The sequence below is a fragment of the Heptranchias perlo genome, chromosome 6 (assembly GCF_035084215.1).
Source record: "Heptranchias perlo isolate sHepPer1 chromosome 6, sHepPer1.hap1, whole genome shotgun sequence".
Lineage (NCBI taxonomy): Eukaryota > Metazoa > Chordata > Chondrichthyes > Hexanchiformes > Hexanchidae > Heptranchias > Heptranchias perlo.
The window spans coordinates 9,871,655-9,894,522 of NC_090330.1; positions in this window are offsets into that span (position 1 = coordinate 9,871,655).

Genomic DNA, 22,868 nt, shown 5'->3' on the forward strand with positions numbered 1-22,868 from the left:
TAAAATCTCTTTGATGGAACAACTGTGAAAGGAAAGGCACAAGCACTTCACTGACATTGAAGCAGAAGTTGGCTCTGTTTAATCTATTAGATCCTCAGTAGAAAAAGATTGCTTTTACAGCTCTCTTTAGACTCCTAGAGGTAAAATGGTTCTATTTATTTGGCAGCGACACTTTTCCAAATCTTGAGCAACCTTTTTCAAAGTGAAGTCCAGATGTGCCCGCCAGCTGTATCATGCTCATCTCCTTCATAAATATGGGTCATAAAAATAAGATAGTCACTAATAAATTCAATAAGGCATTCAGAAAATAACTTCTTTACCCAGAGAGTGTGAGAATGTGGTACTTGCTACCACAAGGAGTAGTTGCGGTGAATAGCATAGATGCATTTAAGGGGAAGCTAGATAATTACATGAGTGAGAAAGGACTAGAAGGTTATGCCGATACAGTTAGATGAAGTAGGGAGGGAGGGGGCTCATGTGGAGCATAAACGCTGGCATACAGCAGTTGGGCTGAATGGCCCGTTTCTGTGCTGTAAATTCTATGTAATTCTGTAACTGACCTAATTTAGATATTCAGTTGTTTGAATGTCGAAAAGCCTACATAAAATTTGGAATGGATTGGATTGTCCTGTCCTGAATCAAGCTGGTAATTCCTGAGGGACGAAACAGGCCCTTTTGGACTATGTTTGCTCTTCTAAGTTAAGCATTCAGATCCTAAGCTTCTGATGACCAAAGCTGTCATTTTTTAAATTACTTTAATCTCAGGATGTGCGTAGCGCTGGCAAGGCCTCATTCACTGGCAATCCCTAGCTGCCTTGAGAAGGTGGTGGCGAGCTTTCTCCTTGAACTGCTGCAGTCCTTGTGATGATGGTGCTCACAGCTTTCTAAGAACCAATTTTTTTCAGACAGCTGAATAATTCAAACTAATCTAGAGTTCAGCCTTCAACCTCTGAAGCAGGATTCTAATGCTCAAGCTGAAGAAATATAAGGTGTTGTGGGTTGGACATTGGCCGTTCAACCTGAAGCCTGGGTTCCAATCCAGCCCAGGCTTATGGGATGAAATAATTTGTTTGGTGTAAGGGTCCTACATGAAGTTAGTGTGAGCAAATTCCATCTACTTGTAAACAGACTTGGGCCACAGTACAAAACAGCCCCTAATACAGTCGCAATTCAGACTAAAGGGCAGATTTAACTCCTGGTGGGAAGGCAGTGGGAGCGGACGGCATTCCCGCCAGGACTTTGAGTCGGAGGCCCAGCATATTTTAACAGCTGGGCCTCATTGAATGCCATCGGTCAGCCGCTCATCCCTATTGGCAGCTGGCTGGCAGGTGGGCAACAAAGATCAGATGGACCGGAGGGGAGTCCCTGTCACCAAGAGAAGGTTGCTGCAGCAAGGCAAGTTGTGGGAGGAGGGTCGTTCCGAGGATCTTGCGGCTTGGTGGGTGGGGGGGGGGGTGGGGGGGTGGGGGGCGGTGGGTAGCCCCGGATAGCAGATGCCTCGACTTTCCTTGTGGGTCCAGGATGCCCCGCTAGGGGGGTGGGTAGTTAAAATGCCACCAGCTTCCCACGTACAACATGGGACTCCGATTTGCATTTAATAATGAGGCAAAACCGGCGGCTATAAAATGGGGAATTCGGTGGGAAAGGATTGGAAAATGGAGCCGCTCCATTTTAACTGCTACCCGCTGCCAATCGGAGCAGAGTTAAAATTCCCCTGTAAATGTTGCAATAATAGATGCCTGAGCTTTCCTCTTAGTTTATGATGTCACTTGAACCATTCACCGCTTTTATTGCCTGATAGGATATTTCAATCTCAAAACGTTATTCATTATTTAAAGGTGTACTGTTACCCTGGCAACTAGATTTACCTATTTTGTTTTGCCAGGTTGGTAAACAGAAGTGCACACTGACGCAACATGTGACACGATGAAGTTATTGCGTGATTGACAGTCTCTGCCTCATAAAAATTGCTTAAATGTTATTTGAAAATTCAGCTGTAACGAAAAGATCTCTTTCACCTGCATGGATGCAAACTTACAGCAACCAATATGGCAGCTTGGAATTGGAACATTTCAAAAACAAGTTGTGCTGGGAACTGAGACTGTGTCGGGCCAACCACATCACACATCCCCTAACCACAACAATACCCCTTTAGTAAGGCAATAAAAGATCACTCAAAATATTGTTCAATTAAAACAATTATATAACGGACCCTCAATCGCTCAGTGGGTCAAGTAGACTGAGCCATACAGATTAGAAAGGCCCCAAGTTCAATTCCCAGTGTGCGCTGGAATGGTTGATATTGGTCAGGGTGGCATTAAGGGTGCAATAATTAGACATAGCATCCAAGTGTTAGGGGGAGGAAAGATCAGCCAAGGTTCTCATTCCTATCCAGGAATTCCATGTTAGAACAGTGCAGATGTGAATATCGGGTGAGGGGATAATATCAAGCCTGGCTCTGTTGCAGCCCCCTGAAAATGATTGAATAGGCTGCTGATGTTCATTGTTTAGGCTCAGACATGAAGAATGGCCACTTGAGCAAGGTGACAGAAGGGTGCTTGGGTGTCCAAGGAACCCTACTCTGGCACAGGCCTTTAGGAGAGGAGAGGAGGGTGAGAAAAATTCAGAATGGTCGTGTGTTCAAGTCCCACTCCAGAGACTTAAAAACAAAATCTAGGCTCACACTCCAAAGCAGTACCGAGGGAGTGCTGCACTGACAGAGGTGACGTCTTTCGGATGAGACGTTAAACCAAGGCCCCGTCTGTCTTCTCAGTTGGATGTAAAAGATCCCATGGCACTATTTTTGAAGAAGAGCAGGCGAGTTCTCCCCGGTGTCCCGGACAATATTTATCCCTCAACCAACATCACTAAAACAAGTTATCCGGTCATTATCTCATTGATATTTGTGGGACCTTACTGTTTCTGTGCATTTACACTCAGTGAATTGAAAACATCCTTTTAAACTTGTTGAAATCCCCCCCCCCCCCACTGTCTGAGATGGTTTTCTGCTGGCTGTAATGGCCACATTAGTTCTCAAACAAATATTGACAAGTGTACCGTAAATAGCAATTCAAAGGCTGTAATAAGCGGAGACGTCTAGCACTTACATTCAGTGAACTTTCTAAAGATGTCATTTCCACGGGGCAAGTTATCGGTGAAGAGATCTGCGCTGTTGATGCCTGCCACACTCCACCGGAGGGTCCCTTCTGGCTTTACTTCAGTATCACTGCCCACTATGACAGCCCAATGAATCCCTCCAAGAGGAAAAGAACGTAATTCTCCTTGATGTGTTTGTTATTTTTTTTTTTGTTCTCGCTTCGATTATGCATGTGAATGAAAACATAAGACGATTGAAGAGAAAAAATAAACCTGTGGGATCTGATTAATAATCTTAGCATCGCTTCCTCAAGGAGGGGAGGGAGTGGGTATGTATAAAAAGAATATTCTGCTTCTCCAGTTGCCCAAATAAATAAATATCACTTCATTCAATGATCTGCTCAGTGTTTTTTTTAAATGACCTTGGTTATGCTCTGTTCCAGAAAATGTAACATGGATCTGAATCAGCGAGGCTGCACTGTTGATCTATCTTGGCAGCTACAATAAAGTTATAAGGATGCTCTGCATATCTTATCTTTTCTGCCGCTAATCTTGCCCCTTCCTGTCCCAAAAATACCGACTCATGCTAGGGCACGGTTCTGTGGGTACCTGCAGTCCCTCACCCAAGTGAACCTAGACAGTATCAGCAGACTCTTCTCTCATGGGAGGCACCACAGCCAGGCCCGACCTTGAGCACTTGAAAGATGTCTAAGCGAAATCACCTTCGGAAGTTTTAGTCGGAATGAGCTTTGGAAGTTTAAATGTTTTCCTATTTTTTTTTATTTCCTCATTTTCTTGCCTTTTCACCATCTTAACTTGGTGCACATTCGTTCTTTTAATGTCTTCCCATTGCCTCGCTGAGATTTTTTTCAAAATGTCGTCTAACAATTCTCTGATTATCTGTTAAGCTTTGGGCATCCTGAGGTTGTGAAAGGTGCTATATAAATGTAACTTCTTTCCTTCTTTAAATCAATTCATCATAGAATTATATGGGTACGGTAGCGTAGTGGTTATGTTACTGGGCTAGTAATCCAGAGGCCTGGACTAAAATCCAGAGTCACGAGTTCAAATCCCGCCATGGCGGCTGGCGAATTTAAATTCAATTAATTAAATAAAAATCTGGAATTAAAATACTAGTATCAGTAATGATAGCCATGAAACTACCGGATTGTCGTAAAAACCCATCTGGTTCACTAATGTCCTTTAGGGAAGGAAACCTGCCGTCCTTACCCGGTCTCGCCTATATGTGACTCCAGACCCACAGCAATGTGGTTGATTCTTAATTGCCCTCTTAGGGATGAGCAATAAATGCTGGCCTTGCCAGCGACGCCCACATCCCGTGAGCGAATAAAAAAAAAAGATGCTAATCTACAACATTGTAATAACAACAACTTGCATTTATATAGCGCCTTTTGTAAAACGTCCCGAGGCGCTTCACAGGAGCTTTATCAAACAAAATTTGACATCAAGCCGCATAAGGAGATATTAGGACAGGTGACCAAAAGCTTGGTCAAAGAGATGGATTTTAAGGGGTGTTTTAAAGGAGGAGAGACTCATGACTAAGGCCAGAACATATGGAGTCAGGGGATAGGTAGCAGAATGGATAGCAAGTTGTCTACAAAACAGAAAACAGAGTAGGAGTTTAAGGTAGCTACTCAGACTGGCAAACGGTGGGAAGTGGTGTTCCACAGGGATCGTGCTGGGACCACTGTTGTTCACAATTTACATTAAAGATTTGGACTCAGGAATCGGAAGTACAATTTCAAAATTTGCAGACAACATCAAATTGGGGGGTATAGTTAATACAGAGGAAGAATGCATCAAAATGCAAGAAGACATTAATAAACTTGCAGATTGGGCATGTAACTGGCAAATTAATTTCAATATAGATAAGTGTGCAGTGGAGTATTTTGGTAGGAAAAATAAGGAGGCCACATACTGCTTGGATAATAAAAGTCTAAATGGAGTAGAGGAACAAAGAGACCTCAGGGTACAGATACACAAATCGCTAAAAGTCGCAACACAGGTTAATAAAGCCATAAAAGACATATCAAGCACTGGGGTTCATTTCAAGAGGGATAGAATTGAAAAGCAGAGAAGTTATGTTAAACTTGTATAGAACCTTGGTTAGAGCATATGTGGAGTACTGTGCACAGATCTGGTTTCCAAATTATTAAAAGGATATAGAGGCATTGGACAAGGAGCAAAAAAGTTTTACTAGGTTGATACCAGAATTGAAAGGATATTCTTATCAGGAAAGTCTGATCAGGCTGAGGGTCTTTTCTCTAGAAAGGGAAGGCTGAGGGCTCATCTGATAGAGGTCTTTAAGATAATGAAAAGGTTTGATAGGATAGACGTAGAGAAAATGTTTCCACTTGTCGGGGAGTCCAAAACTAGAGGTCATAAATATAAGATAGTCGCTAATAAATCCAATAGGGAATTCAGGAGAATCTTCTTTACCCAAAGAGTGGTAAGAATGTGAAACTCGCTACCACAAGGAGTAGTTGAGGCAAATAGCATAGATGCATTTAAGGAGAAGCCAGATAAGTACATGAGGGAGAAAGGAATAGAAGGATATGCCGATAGGGTTAGCTGAAGTAGGGAGGGAGGAGGCTCGTGTGGAGCATAAATGCCGGCATAGACCAGTTGGGCCGAATGGCCTGTTTCTGTACTGTAGACTCAATGAAATTCAAGAGAGATGTAGAGAGGCGGAGAGGTTTAGGGAGGGAATTGCGGAGCTTAGGCAGCTGAAGGCACAGCCGCCAATGGTGGAGCGATGAAAATCGGGGATGCGTAAGAGGCCAGAATTGGAGGAGTGCAGAGATTTCGGAGGGTTGAAGGGCTGGCGGAGGTTACAGGGATAGGGAGGGGTGAGGCCATGGAGCGATTTGAACATAAGGATGACAATTTTAATGGCTATAACTTTGTTCTAATTGGCACTGAATTAGTTCCTTCCCCAAGGTCACGGGACAGCTGTTGTGGGATTCAGAGCTGATGGAGAGTACACACCCCAAAACATCATGACCCATCTTTGCTCTTTCCTGATGCTGCTGTATATTTCCAGCACTTTCTGTTTCTGGTTCATTAGGGGCTGGTCTTCTGAAAGTGGGGTTGAGGCAGATTGTTGTGACTGTGTTAAATTAAATGAAGCATGGCAGTAGTGTACCGATCAATGTGTTCCAGTGCTATCGCTGTGCAGTGTGGGGAGTTCTGTTTAATCCTTTTGTCCTGGTGTTCCTAACACCTCTTGGAAATTTTGTCTTGGGATTAGCAAGTGTGCGGCAAAGTATCGATTGTTTTTTCTGTGTAATCTCGTTGAGCTCATTAAGTGGTTGTGACGAGCCGATTAAGGATTCCTCTCCGTACTTCCAGAGTCTTTTGATTTGTGTCCTTTTAATGTTTATGCCAAATAAAAGTTGGTGGTCGAGCAGTTGCTCGACCCTTTACAACCCAACCTCACAAATGTGTTTTCAGCAGCTTTGTTCCTACACATGCTACAATATGGGTGTTTCAGCCTGACCCCGGTATGATATTGTTTCTACCTGAAGCAGCACAGGAAAGACCGACTTAAGAGCAAAGAGGACATGAGAGGAGCACTTTCTTCTGTTGCTGACAAGTTCAATTTCAACCCACTTACTTCTGCATTCTTAGCCTGTGCTGCATGTGCCCTGGGACTGCTTGTTGCTGACATTGGGCACAAAAAAAATGGGAAATTGTTCAATCAGCCAACATTATCATCCCTAGAAAGCCCAAAACTATGATAAGTTAATTTGTGTAGTGCTTATCACCTTGTCAAAATATATCGAAGCGCTTCACATGACTAATTACTTTGGAGCAGAGTGACTGTTGTTGTATTGGCAAATACATTGCCCATTTTGTGCCAGCAACATCCTACAAACAAGAATGAAATGAATGATCATTCAACCTGTACTTTTGGTGATGGTGGTTGAGGGAGGAATGGTTGGTGATGTTGGCTAGGAACAAAGGAACAGGGGTAGGCCATTCAGCCCCTTGAGCCTGTTCCGCCATTCAATGAGATCATGGTTGATCTGTATCCTAACTCCATCCACCCGCCTTGGCTCCCTATCCCTTAATACCCTTGGCTAGCAAAAATCTATCGATCTCAGATTTAAAATGATTAATTGAGCTGGCATCTTCTGTTTTTTATGGGAGAGTGTTCCACACTTCTACCACCTTTTGCGTGAAGAAGTGTTTCCTAAATTCTCTCCTGAAAGGCCTGGCTGTGATTTTATGGTTATGTCCCCTTGTCCTAGACTCCCACACCAGAAAAATGTCTATCTACCCTATCAATTCCTTTCAAAATCCTAAAAACCTCAATCAAATCACCCCATAACTCCTAGTTGAGGGAGGATTGGTTGGTGATGTTGGTTGAGGGAGGATTGGTTGGTGATGTTGGTTGAGGGAGGATTGATTGGTGATGCTGGTTGAGGGAGGATTGGTTGGTGATGTTGGTTGAGGGAGGATTGATTGGTGATGCTGGTTGAGGGAGGATTGATTGGTGATGTTGGTTGAGGGGGGATTGGTTGGTGATGTTGGTTGAGGGAGGATTGATTGGTGATGCTGGTTGAGGGAGGATTGATTGGTGATGCTGGTTGAGGGAGGATTGGTTGGTGATGTTGGTTGAGGGAGGATTGGTTGGTGATGTTGGTTGAGGGGGGATTGGTTGGTGATGTTGGTTGAGGGAGGATTGGTTGGTGATGTTGGTTGAGGGAGGATTGATTGGTGATGCTGGTTGAGGGAGGATTGATTGGTGATGCTGGTTGAGGGAGGATTGGTTGGTGATGTTGGTTGAGGGAGGATTGGTTGGTGATGTTGGTTGAGGGAGGATTGATTGGTGATGCTGGTTGAGGGAGGATTGATTGGTGATGCTGGTTGAGGGAGGATTGATTGGTGATGCTGGTTGAGGGAGGATTGGTTGGTGATGCTGGTTGAGGGAGGATTGATTGGTGATGCTGGTTGAGGGAGGATTGGTTGGTGATGTTGGTTGAGGGAGGATTGATTGGTGATGCTGGTTGAGGGAGGATTGATTGGTGATGCTGGTTGAGGGAGGATTGATTGGTGATGCTGGTTGAGGGAGGAATGGTTGGTGATGTTGGTTGAGGGAGGAATGGTTGGTGATATTGGTTGAGGGGGGATTGGTTGGTGATGTTGGTTGAGGGAGGAATGGTTGGTGATGTTGGTTGAGGGAGGATTGGTTGGTGATATTGGTTGAGGGAGGAATGGTTGGTGATGCTGGTTGAGGGAGGATTGGTTGGTGATATTGGTTGAGGGAGGATTGGTTGGTGATGTTGGTTGAGGGAGGATTGGTTGGTGATATTGGTTGAGGGAGGAATGGTTGGTGATGCTGGTTGAGGGAGGATTGGTTGGTGATATTGGTTGAGGGAGGATTGGTTGGTGATGTTGGTTGAGGGAGGATTGGTTGGTGATGCTGGTTGAGGGAGGATTGGTTGGTGATGCTGGTTGAGGGAGGATTGGTTGGTGATATTGGTTGAGGGAGGAATGGTTGGTGATGCTGGTTGAGGGGGGATTGGTTGGTGATGTTGGTTGAGGGAGGATTGGTTGGTGATGTTGGTTGAGGGAGGATTGGTTGGTGATGCTGGTTGAGGGAGGATTGGTTGGTGATGCTGGTTGAGGGAGGATTGGTTGGTGATTCTGGTTGAGGGAGGATTGGTTGGTGATGTTGGTTGAGGGAGGATTGGTTGGTGATGTTGGTTGAGGGAGGATTGGTTGGTGATGTTAGTTGAGGGAGGATTGGTTGGTGATGTTGGTTGAGGGAGGATTGATTGGTGATGCTGGTTGAGGGAGGATTGGTTGGTGATGTTGGTTGAGGGAGGATTGATTGGTGATGCTGGTTGAGGGAGGATTGGTTGGTGATGCTGGTTGAGGGTGGATTGGTTGGTGATATTGGTTGAGGGAGAATTGGTTGGTGATGCTGGTTGAGGGAGGATTGGTTGGTGATGTTGGTTGAGGGAGGATTGGTTGGTGATGTTGGTTGAGGGAGGATTGGTTGGTGATGCTGGTTGAGGGAGAATTGGTTGGTGATGCTGGTTGAGGGAGAATTGGTTGGTGATGTTGGTTGAGGGAGGAATGTTAGCCACATCACCAGGAGAAATTCCTGATTTTCTCCAGACGTTGCTGCCGTAACTTTGACATCCACCTCAAAAGGCAAAAACCTCAGTTTGAAACCTATACCTGAAGAGTGACACCTCTGACAGTGCATCACTCCCTCAGTACTGCTCTGAAGTATCAGCCTAGATTATGTGCTGAAGTCTTGTGTGAGACTCAAACTCACAACCTTCTGACCTGGAGGTATGAGCAGTACCAACTGGGCCAAGTAGACACACCAGTTATACTTACCAAATGAAAGTAGCGGTACTATTTTAAGGAGCACAGCCAATTCTGACTTAGTTGTAAGTAGCATAGAACGTGCTTTCATTAACAAACATTTCCATAAGCTTCAGAGCCAGTCTCAGTAGTACTGCCAAGCAGCTTAAAAGTTTTATCAAATTCCTGTGTTAGATTTTCTTATACAATTATTTATAATCTTAAAATCTGAGGGGAAGGAAAAAAAAATCAAACACTGCAGGATTATAACAAGGTCAGTATAATCCCCAATGATAAAACTGAGGGAAAGGTGGTAAAATCAATTAAAGTTGAGAAGAAGTATCCATCAACAGATTCAACAAGGAAAACAAACATTTACAAGGCTAAAGGGAATTCTCCTGAGTGAGGAGAGATTGTACAATTAATGCTCATTATTAAAAAAAATCTCTGCTTATTATAATCCTCTTCTTAAAACAGACCATTTCAGGAGTCCTGGTTGACTGAACTCCATCGTAGCTGAGAGACGAGCCAGATAAGATCAATGCGGATAAGAAGAACTAATTTACTTGTCCCCCACACACTGGTATTAATTGTGATCCGTGCCACGTGGGAGAGAATGAAGCTATAGAATTCATGCTTAAATTGCTTTGCCATGATCGCTATTGTAAGTACCAGACTTAATTAGGCAGCAGGAGGGGAGTATTGCAAAGTTGGTTACTCTTACTATTTTATCTTTCAGAAAATAAATGAGCTGGTGGAACAATTACAGGGAATTTGCTGCCTCTGTGCACCTAGGGCATATCTGCTGATGTAATAAAATGAGACAGTGATTGCAACCCGATAGCATAGTGGGTAAATGCACCAAATAATGAGGTATACAGACTAGAAGGTCCCGGGTTCAATCTGTGTTGAGTCAGCTGGTCTCTACATTCCGCGTCAATGAGCCTGAGCTAGGAAGAGGAAAATTCAGCCAGGGCTCCCACTCCTAACGGCTGATTATGGCCCCTGCTGGAAAATACATGTGGAAAGTACATGTCAAGTAAGGACAGGATTGGGCTCAGCTGTGACAGCCTCTACAGTCAAGTAGCTTCTTGACACTCACTTGAAGAATGACGAGATACCAGAGGGTCTGCCGGCATTGGGGAACTATACCCACAGGAAGGTTCACGCCTTCAGGAGAGGAAAGAAGACAAAGGATGAAAACTCAAAGAGGAAGCAAGGTTTAGAGCAGCGTCCCCAGCCTACCTGAAGTACTGTGTAGAATTCTACTCACTACTACAATACGGACAGCTTTACTTGGGAAAGTGCAACTAAACCGATACCTTGGATTATGCACCTAATCTACACGGAAAGATAAGATCAAAGATTTGTGGGCATCTGTCACAAGTTCTGAAAATGCAAATGAATACTTACATTACAAAGAAATCATGGAAATTAGCCACTATATTAGGTGTCAGATTTTGTTTGTTATATGCATTAGGATTTCTCTCTTCATGTAAGTGCGGAAATTTCCAAAACTAGTCATTATTCCCACAATTATTGGAACGTGTTGAAAAGAAGCCATTGTTTTCCCAAAACCAGTGAACAAATCACCAGCTACATGGAATTACATAGAATTTTACAGAGCAGAAACAGGCCATTCGGCCCAACTGGTCTATGCCTTTGCTTATGCTCCACACAAGCCACCTCATGTGCTTATCTAGCTTCCCTTTAAATGTTATAGCAAAGATGTATTTAAGTGGAAGCTGGATAAGTACATGAGGGAGAAAGGAAGAGAAGTTTATGCAGATAGGGTAAGATGAAGTAGGGTGGGAGGAGGCTCAAGTGGAGCAAAAACGCTGGCATAGACCAGTTGGGCCGAATGGCCTGTTTCTGTGCTGTAAATTCTGTGTGATTCTATGTAAATGCATCTATGCTATTCGTCTCAGCCACTCCATGTGGTAGTGCATTCCACATTCTAACCACTCTCTGGGTAAAGAAACGAGGTGAATTACCATTGACGTATTTTGATAAATAGATAAATTTGAACTAGTTGACAAATAAACAAAGAATCTTCACCTCGTATAAATCAGCCATTGTGGTAACAGTAAACACTTGAAAGCTGGTAACTGTGAAGTATTAAAATCATTAACCGTAGTTGAGTATGTGCTAAGAAGTGTAAACATAATCAGATGGTTTTATAAACTGATCAGACTTTTTAATTATGATTTATAATATCACTAGAATCCAACAATCCTGTCACAGCCTCGTAATGCACACTCTAATAGCTTTATTCTATTCAAGCTTGTTTCATCCTAGATTTGCACTGGGTAGATGAGTTATTAGAAGTTCCAGTACAGCTACAACACTGGCATCTACCCGGCAATGTGGAAAATTGCCCAGGTATGTCCTGTCCACAAAAAGCAGGACAAATCCAATCCGACCAATTACATCCCCATCAGTCTACTCTCAATCATCAGCAAAGTGATGGAAGGTGTCGTCGACAGTGCTATCAAGCGGCACTTACTCACCAATAACCTGCTCACCGATGCTCAGTTTGGGTTCCGCCAGGACCACTCGGCTCCAGACCTCATTACAGCCTTGGTCCAAACATGGACAAAAGAGCTGAATTCCAGAGGTGAGGTGAGAGTGACTGCCCTTGACATCAAGGCAGCATTTGACTGAGTGTGGCACCAAGGAGCCCTAGTAAAATTGAAGTCAATGGGAATCAGGGGGAAAGCTCTCCAGTGGCTGGAGTCATACCTAGCACAAAGGAAGATGGTAGTGGTTGTTGGAGGCCAATCATCTCAGCCCCAGGACATTGCTGCAGGAGTTCCTCAGGGCAGTGTCCTAGGCCCAACCATCTTCAGCTGCTTCATCAATGACCTTCCCTCCATCATAAGGTCAGAAATGGGGACGTTTGCTGATGATTGCTCAGTGTTCAGTTCCATTCGCAACCCCTCAAATAATGAAGCAGTCCGAGCCCGCATGCAGCAAGGCCTGGACAACATCCAGGCTTGGGCTGACAAGTGGCAAGTAACATTCGCGCCAGATAAGTGCCAGGCAATGACCATCTCCAACAAGAGAGAGTCTAAACACCTCCCCTTGACATTCAACGGCATTACCATCTCCGAATCCCCCACCATCAACATCCTGGGGGTCACCATTGACCAGAAACTTAACTGGAACAACCATATAAATACTGTGGCTACGAGAGCAGGTCAGAGGCTGGGTATTCTGCGGCGAGTGACTCACCTCCTGACTCCCCAAAGCCTTTCCACCATCTACGAGGCACAAGTCAGGAGTGTGATGGAATACTCTCCACTTGCCTGGATGAGTGCAGCTCCAACAACACTCAAGAAGCTTGACACCATAGAAGATAAAGCAGCCTGCTTGATTGGGCCATCCACCACCCTAAACATTCACTCCCTTCACCACCGGCGCACAGTGGCTGCAGGGTGTACCATCCACAGGATGCACTGCAGCAACTCGCCAAGGCTTCTTCGACAGCACCTCCCAAACCCGCGACCTCTACCACCTAGAAGGACAAGAGCAGCAGGCACATGGGAACAACACCACCTGCACGTTCCCCTCCAAGTCACACACCATCCTGACTTGGGAATATATCGTCGTTCCTTCATCGTCGCTGGGTCAAAATCCTGGATCTCCCTTCCTAACAGCACTGTGGGAGAACCGTCACCACACGGACTGCAGCGGTTCAAGAAGGCGGCTCACCACCACCTTCTCAAGGGCAATTAGGGATGGGCAATAAATGCCGGCCTCGCCAGCGACGCCCACATCCCATGAACGAATAAAAAAAAAATGCCTTACCGATGACTAGTGATTATTGAAACCAAGTTCATCTTGAAGTTTAAGAGGAAATTTGAGGAGTGATTTCCTGATCCAGCATTCCCAGTGGAGAGCAGCATTTGCAGGGAGTGTTTCCCAGGAAATTGCATCCCTAGAATTTCCTGGGATGTGCTCCCAGCAAGCACTGCTCCACATGCAAAATCGCCCCTCACATAAACACTTGAAGAATAACATTTTTTAAAGAGGAAGCGGCGGGGGAAATGGGATTAGAATAGGCAGCTTCAGTTGAAGAGCGAACTCTGGCACAGACGAGGTGGGATGGATGGTCTCCTTCTGTGCTGAAATTTCGATGATTCTGTTGCATTTGTACTGCAGAGCTCAGTTTGCAGAACTGTGCATAACAGCAGAAAGATTGCAAAGATACCAAGCCTAGGGAAAGCATTTACATGCAAATGGGAGGAGAGGACTCACTTAAAAATTAAACCTCCTTAAGGAAACACTGGAAACACTGAGCCTAAAAGAAGCATGGGAAGCATGGAAGATCGGCGATTGGTTAAAGCTAATCAGTTTTATCCGCAGGAGTAAAGTCATGCCAGTGCCACCTACCCCCACCCCACCCCTGCCCCATCCAACCCCCCTCCCCTCACCCACATGCCTATTCTTAATATCTGAGCCAGTAGGCTGCGCGTCAGCTAAACCTAATCCTGATCCTGCCTTCACCTGACTGCTTTGCACTTTTCAGCAGGAGTCATCGTATAACGATCAAGATGATTTTGGTCTTCTGCAGCTCAAGGTTTCTGAGGTCAGTTGCAGCACCCCTACTGCAACCTCAGCTGAAGCAAGCAGCATGGACATAGGAATATAGGATTAGGTGTAGGCCGTTCAGTCCCTCGAGCCTGTTCTGGCATTCAGTGAGATCATGGCTGATCTGTATCTTAACTCCATCTACCCGCCTTGATTCTATAACCTTTAATACCCTTACTCAACAAAAATCTACCAATCTCCGTTTTGAAATTTTCAATTGACCCCCAGCCTCAGCAGCTTTTTGGAGGAGAGAGTTCCAGATTTCTACTTCCCTTTGTGTGATGAAATGTTTCCTAACTTCTCTCCTGTATGGCCTGACTCTGATTTAAAGGTTATGTTCCTTTGTCCTAGACTCCTCTACCAGCAGAAAAAGTTTCTCTCTATCTACCCTATCAATTCCTTTCAAAATCCTAAATACCTCAACCAAATCATCCCTTAATGAAATTTGCGATCTACTTGATCCATATGTTTGACTCAATATCGCACTCACAGTGCACCAACCTTCTGCCCCATCACTGGAATTGGTTAAGGGAATTGGTAAGCTTAGTGATATCTCTGTGGAGGTGACACTGTTGGTGAGTACTATTAAATACAAGCACTTGGTGTATATGTTGATTACTGAACGATAGCCAGGAACCTTGCATTAATTAAAATGTAAATTATTTTCTGCACTATCACTTAACTGTCATTCCTCAAAGATTAAAATTTCCTAACTTTATTCTTATGTTTCAATCATTCTTGAAAAATCTGTGGAGTACATGTATTAAACTTGGCACTGAAAAGGTTATTTATTGATGTTAGTCATCCATAGTTACTCATCCTAGTTCCAAATGCTAATGCATTGAATTAGTAGGAATCATGCTGTAATAGCATCTGTATTAATTGGAATGACTGCAATAATTATAATATAAAGAACTATACAAAGTCATTGGAACTGTCATCGAATTGAAAGCCACCCAATTCCTTGATGGTTCAATTGGTAAATGCACTGCCCAGTGTGGAACTGACACAGAGATGCCCCAATTCATCTGCAATTCTCAATCTGTGCTGAGTTATCTGATCTCAGATTACCGATTGGTTTCAGCACCACTCGAAAGGGTAAGGGGAAATAGCAGTTGAGGTTTCTGCTCCTGATCGCCATCCAGTGACAACTGTGTTCAATTTTGGGCACCAAACCTCAGGAAAGGTATATTGGTCTTGGAGGGGGTACAGTGTGGATTCACCAGAATGATACCATGGCTTAAAGGGTTAAATTATGAGGAAAGGTTGCATAAATTTGGCTTGTATTCCCTTGAGTTTAGAGGGGTTAAGGGGTGATCTAAAATGACAAAGGGATTCGAAAGGGTAACTACAGAAAAAACATTTCCTCTGATGGGGGAATCCAGAACAAGAGGGTATAATATTAAAATTAGAGCTAGGTCATTTAGGAGTGAAATCAGAAAGCACTTTTTTCACACAAAGGGTAGTGGAAATCTAGAACTTCCTTCCCCAAAAGGCTGTGGATGCTGGGACAATTGGAGCTTTAAAGACTGAGATCGATAGATTTTTGTTGGGTGAGGGTATCAAAGGCTGGTAAATGGAGTTGGGGTACAGATCAGCCATGATCTAATTGAATGGCAGAGCAGGCTTGAGGGGCTGAATGGCCTACTCCTGTTCTTCTGTTCCTAATGCTGTGATGATTAGCTTCTTAATTAGCTAAATGAAATACTGATTAAGCACAACATTGAACATTATAAGGAAAAATGTCGACACGAAGGATCAAGTACAATGTGGAAAAGTAGTGATTTCTGTCACACTGAGGCAACGAGAATGTTGTCTGTGGAATACAACTGCAGACAATAAAGATTTCTATCCAGCATAATAAAATGATTTATTCTAGAGCTGCATTTAAATTGAATAAATTTGCAAAGTCCTTGTACCTGATCTTGTCAATTGGCCCATATCTGTATTGCACAAGTCGTACAAGTAATTTGAGATGAAGTTGACTCCCAGAAGTACTTTACAAATTACTTCACTACATTCACAAGGCCATGACCAATCAGTTATTAGGGCTATGCATCAAAGTGATGTTTTTTTTTGTGTCAATTCTTGGTAATACAGGGCGAAGAATAAATACACACGAATAAGTGGAATTGAGGAAATGACAAAAAAAAAGCAAGCTTTTGCTTTTTAAACAAGTTCTTGTGAGTTCGTTTTGATATTTCAAATAGTTTTCATATATTTCAAAAAGACGTAGATGTCCTCTGAGATCAATTCAGAGCATGGTTACTGCCCATTTGTTGTGTAAAACTTACCTAACGATAATGGCTAGTGACTGTTAATGTGATTCCCCTCTCCTCACCCCAGTTACACGGCTAGCAGTAGGGAGCTACTGAATGATGGATGGACAAAGATAGGATTAGTCATCGAAAGTACTAAATGGAGTCATTTAATTTTCATTTTTCTAATTGCAAATGGAGCAGAGGCTAACTAAAGGTTGCCTTTAATCGAAGTATTTAAAATGATTAAGGGATTCGATAGGCCAGATACAGAAAAACTATTTCCTCTGGTGGGGGAATCCAGGACAAGGGGGCATAATCTTAAAATTAGAGCTAGATCATTTAGGAATGAAACCAAGAAGTACTTTTTCACACAAAGGGTAGTGGAAATGTGGAACTCTCTCCCCCCACCCCCCAAAAGGCTGTGGATTCTGGGTAAATTGAAATTTTGCAGGCTAAGATCGATAGATGTTGTATGATATGGAACAAGGGTGGATAAATGGAGTTATCGGACAGATCAATCATGATCTAATTGAATGGTGGAACAGGCTCGATGGGCCGAATGGCCTATTCCTATGTTCTTACGTAACTCTAGAATACCAATTTTTTTTTAAATGTGCCTTTTCTGTCAGCATTTTCATGGCAAAGTATTGTAACAGGGCCAACCCGATAGGCCAGTTATCATATATGTCATGGATCCTGACACAGGAACAGCAATGTGACTTGTAGATGCTCTTGAGATAGCTGATGTGGCAGATGGAAATGTCTCAGTGGTGCAGAAAGAGCAAGTGCTCCTTTGGGTTGAGTTTAAGACACTGACAAGAGCAACCTTCTAGGCGTTGGTAAAATACAAGTCCATTTTTTTTTTGCAAGGCAAGACTTTGACTAAAAATCTGAAATCTGTCCAAATTTCCACCAATCTAAATTGGACCAATTCTTAACAGAACAATAGATAAGTGTTTTTACATTGTTAAAATTGCCGGTTTAGGCAATTGTGGGGTGGGGGGAGCAGGGCAGATTCAACTCAATGGAGAATCAGCACAATTGCTGCAGATAGAATTTAGACCTACTTAGACCTAAAAGCTGTCCTGCCTACTAGACAGAATGGAAAACATTACTCCCCAAAAAAACAAGGCAAATCTTCACCCAACTTCCAATTCCTTACCTGTCAAAAAGGGGCTAGGATTTTACCCACACTTTGAAAATTCCCCTCATCCTCTTTACGGTGTCTGAAATTCATCCCAAAAGAACACCAATGAGGTATTTCCACTTGTCGTTTCAGTCATTCCATTTCCAATATAATGAATTGTGCAATTTTTTTTGTTTTCTATTATAAATCGCTGCACTTAATGTCATCCCTAAACCCCTTTGAATTGACGCCTGAAGTTGCAAATAATTATACAAATGAGCTTAGATGAGAGAATTGAGAACTATTTGGACTTGATAGTCTGGTGGGTGTATCAGTACTTCTAAACCACATAGAACTGACTTAAGTCTGAAGGCAAAAAGCAGCTTCACTAGGTCGTGCATTATACATTGCTGAATTCCAAAAGGTTATAACGTAAACCATAAACGTATAACATATGACAAATAATATATATGCATGTGAAATAATGTAATCCGAATCGCGTCCCACCTTAATCTGTAGTTGAAGGCCACGGCCATAATGTAAAAGAGGGCAAACAATTCATGAAGCCATTCGAGAACCACTTCTTCGGTTCTACTTGGTACATTGACCCACAGGTGGCTGAGTGAGAAGTGAGTGCCGCCATTAACGAGAGTAAAATCCAAATGGCATCAGCCTCCTGCACTGATCGTCATGAGCATTAAATTCACAATATGAAACAAACAGATGCTGTTAGCTAGTTGTGTTTGCCCTCTAGTGGTATGGGCAGTGCAGTGCAGTTCTATTTCAAAGTCATTAAACGCAGAGTTGAAAGCGAAAGCCAGAAAATCCCCTCCAGAAGCTAGGATTAGTTTTGGAATGGACCGAGGATCAGGCAGAGGTAATGTGGGTTTGATGCAGCATCGTGGCAATGATATGTACATCTCAACTATTCAATCAGATGCATGCCTCAGAAATCAGGGGTAAATGACTAATCAGAGACACTTGTTACTGACTTGAAAAACTACCTCGCATCAGCACATTTCTATTTACTACAGAGTCTTGGGGCTTCATTTTAGCACCCGCTATCGGGTGCGTTCCTGGCGGGGGGGGCTCTGAAAATCGGGGAATCCCGGAGTGGGTCGGGAGCCCGGCTCCAACCCGCCCACTTCCGGGTTCCCCACAGACGCGCCGACGTGCGCGCGCAGCCCCCGCATGTGGGACTCCCGCAGGCAATTAAAGCCAGCGGGGTGCCGCTTAACAGTATTTATCTTGGTATTTCAGGTCATTAAAAGACCTGATTAAGTGAATATGTGAGGAGGGGGGGGATTTTATTGAAACTGGGACTGTTTCCCACACTGGGGGAAACACTCCCAGTTGAAGTGGACGTGTTGCAGCCATCAGCCTGTGGCAGCTGCAAAGGTCAATTTGACAGGTGGGGGGGGGGGAGACCCTCACTCATTGCAGGAGGCCACTCTGTCACTTGGGACAAAGTTTAGCCTCCACCACCCTCCTCCTGACAATCAAATTCATCAACTTGCACACTTACCCCGGGGTCCAGAGACATGTACCTACCTTGCGGACCCCCTCAGATGTACATCTTCCGGATGGGAGCCGCCGTAGCTGCAGTCATGACCTCCTCGGAAGGCGAACAGCATCACCAGCCTCACCAGCCTCGCCATCCACGCCGTCCACCTCTGACACATGGAGCTCCACAACACAGTGCTGTGACACATCCACCTGTACAGCAGGAGGGAGGGCTACCGCAGAGAGAGATGCGTCGCAGGGGTCACTACCCTCGCCACAGGGTCCACAGACCGAGGCTCAGCTTCTTGGACCTCTCTGAGCAGCAGTGCACACGGAGGCTCAGAGTCACTCGACATGTAGTCGTGGACATCTGAAGCCTCCTTCATGCTGAGCTGCTCCCGGTTGGCCCGAGCACCATCTTCTTACCTGTCGCTGTCAAAGTCACCACTGCCCTCAACAACTTCTCCTCCGCATCCTTCCAGGGTGCCACCGGGGACATCGCCGACGTCTCTCAGTCGTCTGCACAAAAGAGCCCTGCAAATACACCTACACCCACTCTGCAGTGACACAATGGGTGTCATCAGTTGTGGGTCTTCATTGTGATCCTCAGGAACGGGCATTATTGCACAAACCAGACAAGATTCGCAAAGACGTGGCAGTAGTGGTGCCAATATAATATGTAATGTAAGTTGGTCAGAAATTCAATATAAGTAAAAACCATGACAAACCCTCAAACACCCTTGTGCATCCCCTTCATGCTCACGACACGTTTGCCTTACGCTGCCTACTGCACATATGTGATGCATGCCCTGTGGCTGCAGCACAGGCAGTGGCAGGTTGAGTGAGGCTGACCGTGAAAGAGATGCATGAGAGGGTGAGTATGGGATAGAGCCATGAGATTGTATGAGGATTGGGTTGAGTGGTAGTGGTGGGATGAGTACTAGCGAGGTGAGTGAGTGCAGGTAAGATGAGGATGAGGTTTGAGTGGGTATGAGGGGTGATGTGACAGAGTAGTGTTGGCAGTGCAGAAGGAGATGTGGGGTGGGGGCAGTAATGTGGCAGATGGAGTGTAGGGGAATGAGTAAGTGTTCTCACTGTGGCTGACCTACTGAGGTCATTGGAGCGCCTCCTGCACTGTATGCAGGTGGGCGATATGTTGGTGGTGCAGGTGACTTCTTCTGCCACCTCGAGCCAGGCCTTCCTGGTGGCAGAGGCAGGCCGCTTCCTCCCGCCCGCCGGGGGGAAGATCTCTGTCCTCCCCCTCCTCCTCACCCCATCTAATGATACTTGGAGTGAGGCATCATTAAACTGGGAGCAGCCTTCCCCCTGGGCTGCTCCATGCTGTAATTTTACCTATTTGTTGCAGCATCTGTCAGTGGAGGACTGCCCCTTTAAATAGAGCTCCTCCAGCTGACAGACCTTACTGCGCATGCGCAGCCCGCCCGACGCGCAGATCAGCAGTGGGGAACCCGGAAGACCAGGTAAGTGGCTCCAATTAGGCTGCGATCGGGCGGGGGGGCAGACTGATTTCGCCGGGCGCGTTACCCACACGCCCAATAGCCCCCCTGCCGCAAACCCGCAGTCCTGCTATCATCGAGCCCTTGGATTCTGAGGGTGTGGTAGTGTAGTGGTTATGGCAATGGCCTAACACCCCTGTGGTTATGTGTTCAAGTCTAATGGTATGTTTTGGAACTAGATTCAATAGATTTGGCAATTTGTGGGTTGGCAACTGGAAAATTACCCATGAAAGTTGCCAGCTTTTGTAACACCCCAACTAGTAATGTCCTTCTGCAGGCAAGAGAATCAACCATCCCTACCTGGTCTGGCCTACATGTCACTCCAGTCCCACATTATGTGGTAGACACTTACTAGCCTCTAAAGTGGTCAAACAATTACCAGAAGAAAAACCATCACCATCTTTTCAGGGCAACTAGGGGTGGGCAATAAATGCAGCATTGCCCACACCCTGTGAACAAATTAAAAAGAGTGTATTTTTAATTTGGTCATTTTTATGAGAGTGCGAATCCCTGTGTTTCAGTGTTCCTAGCTTTTGGTCCAAATCCACAATCCTAGCCAATATCTTGCTCAAGGGCCAGGAGTGACAGGATATAGATTTGCATATCCAATGATTCTTAACCCATTGCTTCACATCCTCACACCAGTTCCTGCCACTAGTTGCCAGATGTTTCTTCACAAGAAGAGGGGCAAAAAATCTAGAGCCTGGAAGTTACGCTGGAAAGTATTATCATTTGAGTTGTAATGATCTGGACTGCACTACCTGAAAGGTTGGTGGAAGCAGATTCAATTGTAACTTCCTAAAGGGAATTGGATAAATACTTGAAAAGGAAAACTTGCAGCGTTATGGGGGAAAGAGCAATGGAGTGGGACTAATTGGATAGCTCTTTCGAAGAGCCGGCACAGGCACGATGGGCCGAATGGCCTCCTGTGCTGCATGATTCTATGATTCAAGATTCCTGAGACCTATAATACACTGCATTAGGGTTAGCTGCAGCAAAATGTCACAACAACATTTCTTCTCACCTTCCCCTCAGGTGAGGGCCCCGACTGCATTGGATGCCTGCCCAAGATATGTAAACTGCCCTGTCTGCCCCTATGGACACTGGCGGTTTCCTGCTTCATTTCCAGCGGAAAATGCACAGGGAAGGGCCCAATTTCAAACTTTGGAACCAACAAGGAAGTGCAGGTGACACTTTTAAGTGTCTGCACAGTCAGTGTGGAAAAATGTCGGAGCCAAACTCAGCCCCGAAGAGATCCCGTTTATCGCCCACCTCCACCTTTCCAAAAGAAAGACAGTCAGACAAGTTAAGCTGTTGGCAAGCTATTTTATTCTGCTAATGGAATGAAAGAAAAAGACCTTGCATTTATATAGCATCTTAAAAGTCCTCAGGATGTCCCAAAGTGCTTCACAGACAATTAATTACTTTTGAAGCATATTCACTGTTATAATGTTGACAAACTCAGCAACTAATTTGCGTAAAGCAAGATCCCACAAACAAATAAATGACCGGTTAATCAGCTTTTGGCGGTGTTGGTTGAGAGATCAATGTTGATCGGGACAACCCCAGCTCTTCTTCAAATAGTGCCGTGAGACCTTTTACGTCCACCTGAACAATCAGACGTCGGTTTGACGTCTCATCCAAAAGACGGCACTTCTGACAATGCAGAACTGGCTCAGTACCGCCCTGAATTGGTTATTGCTTCCTGACCCATGTAACTTTGATTATATACTTGATATTGAAATCATTATATTTTCCTCTATAATTTTTTTCTAATATTGGTGCGGGAAAGATATTGCAGTGCTTAAAGGAGAAGGAAACTCTACACGAACATAATCTTATTCAAAATATTTCCCCACTCTTTATCGAGAAAATATAGTCTAGGAATGACTGCTGTGGGTATTTGTGGACAAAGGCTTAATGACTTCACATGGAATTCCTCTGTCCACTGTTTTAACCCATTTACTTTAAATGGTCTAATACCTCCACTAAAATAGCAGACGGGAATATTGTATGAATGGATTAAGTGTGTTTCCGCTAATATTGCCAACCGTAATTTCTGCGTTCATATGACTATAAAAATATTTGTTGACCGTTTTTTTAGATGCTTATCTCTGCTGGGTCTCCGCTAGGCTGCTATTTGACATCATTGATGAGGAGCAGCCATGCGTGTCCTAAAATAACTCCACTGCCTACACCCACTGTTGTTATGCTGACATAGAGAAAGCCTTGCATTTATATAGCGCCTTTCACAACCTCAGGACGTCCCAAAGCGTTTTACAGCCAATTAAATACTTTTGAAGTGTAGTCACTGTTGTACTTTAGAAAAAGCAGCAGCCAATTTACACACAGCAAGGTCCCACAAACAGCAATGTGATAATGACCAGGTCATTTGTTTTAGTGATGTTGGTTGAGGAATAAATATTG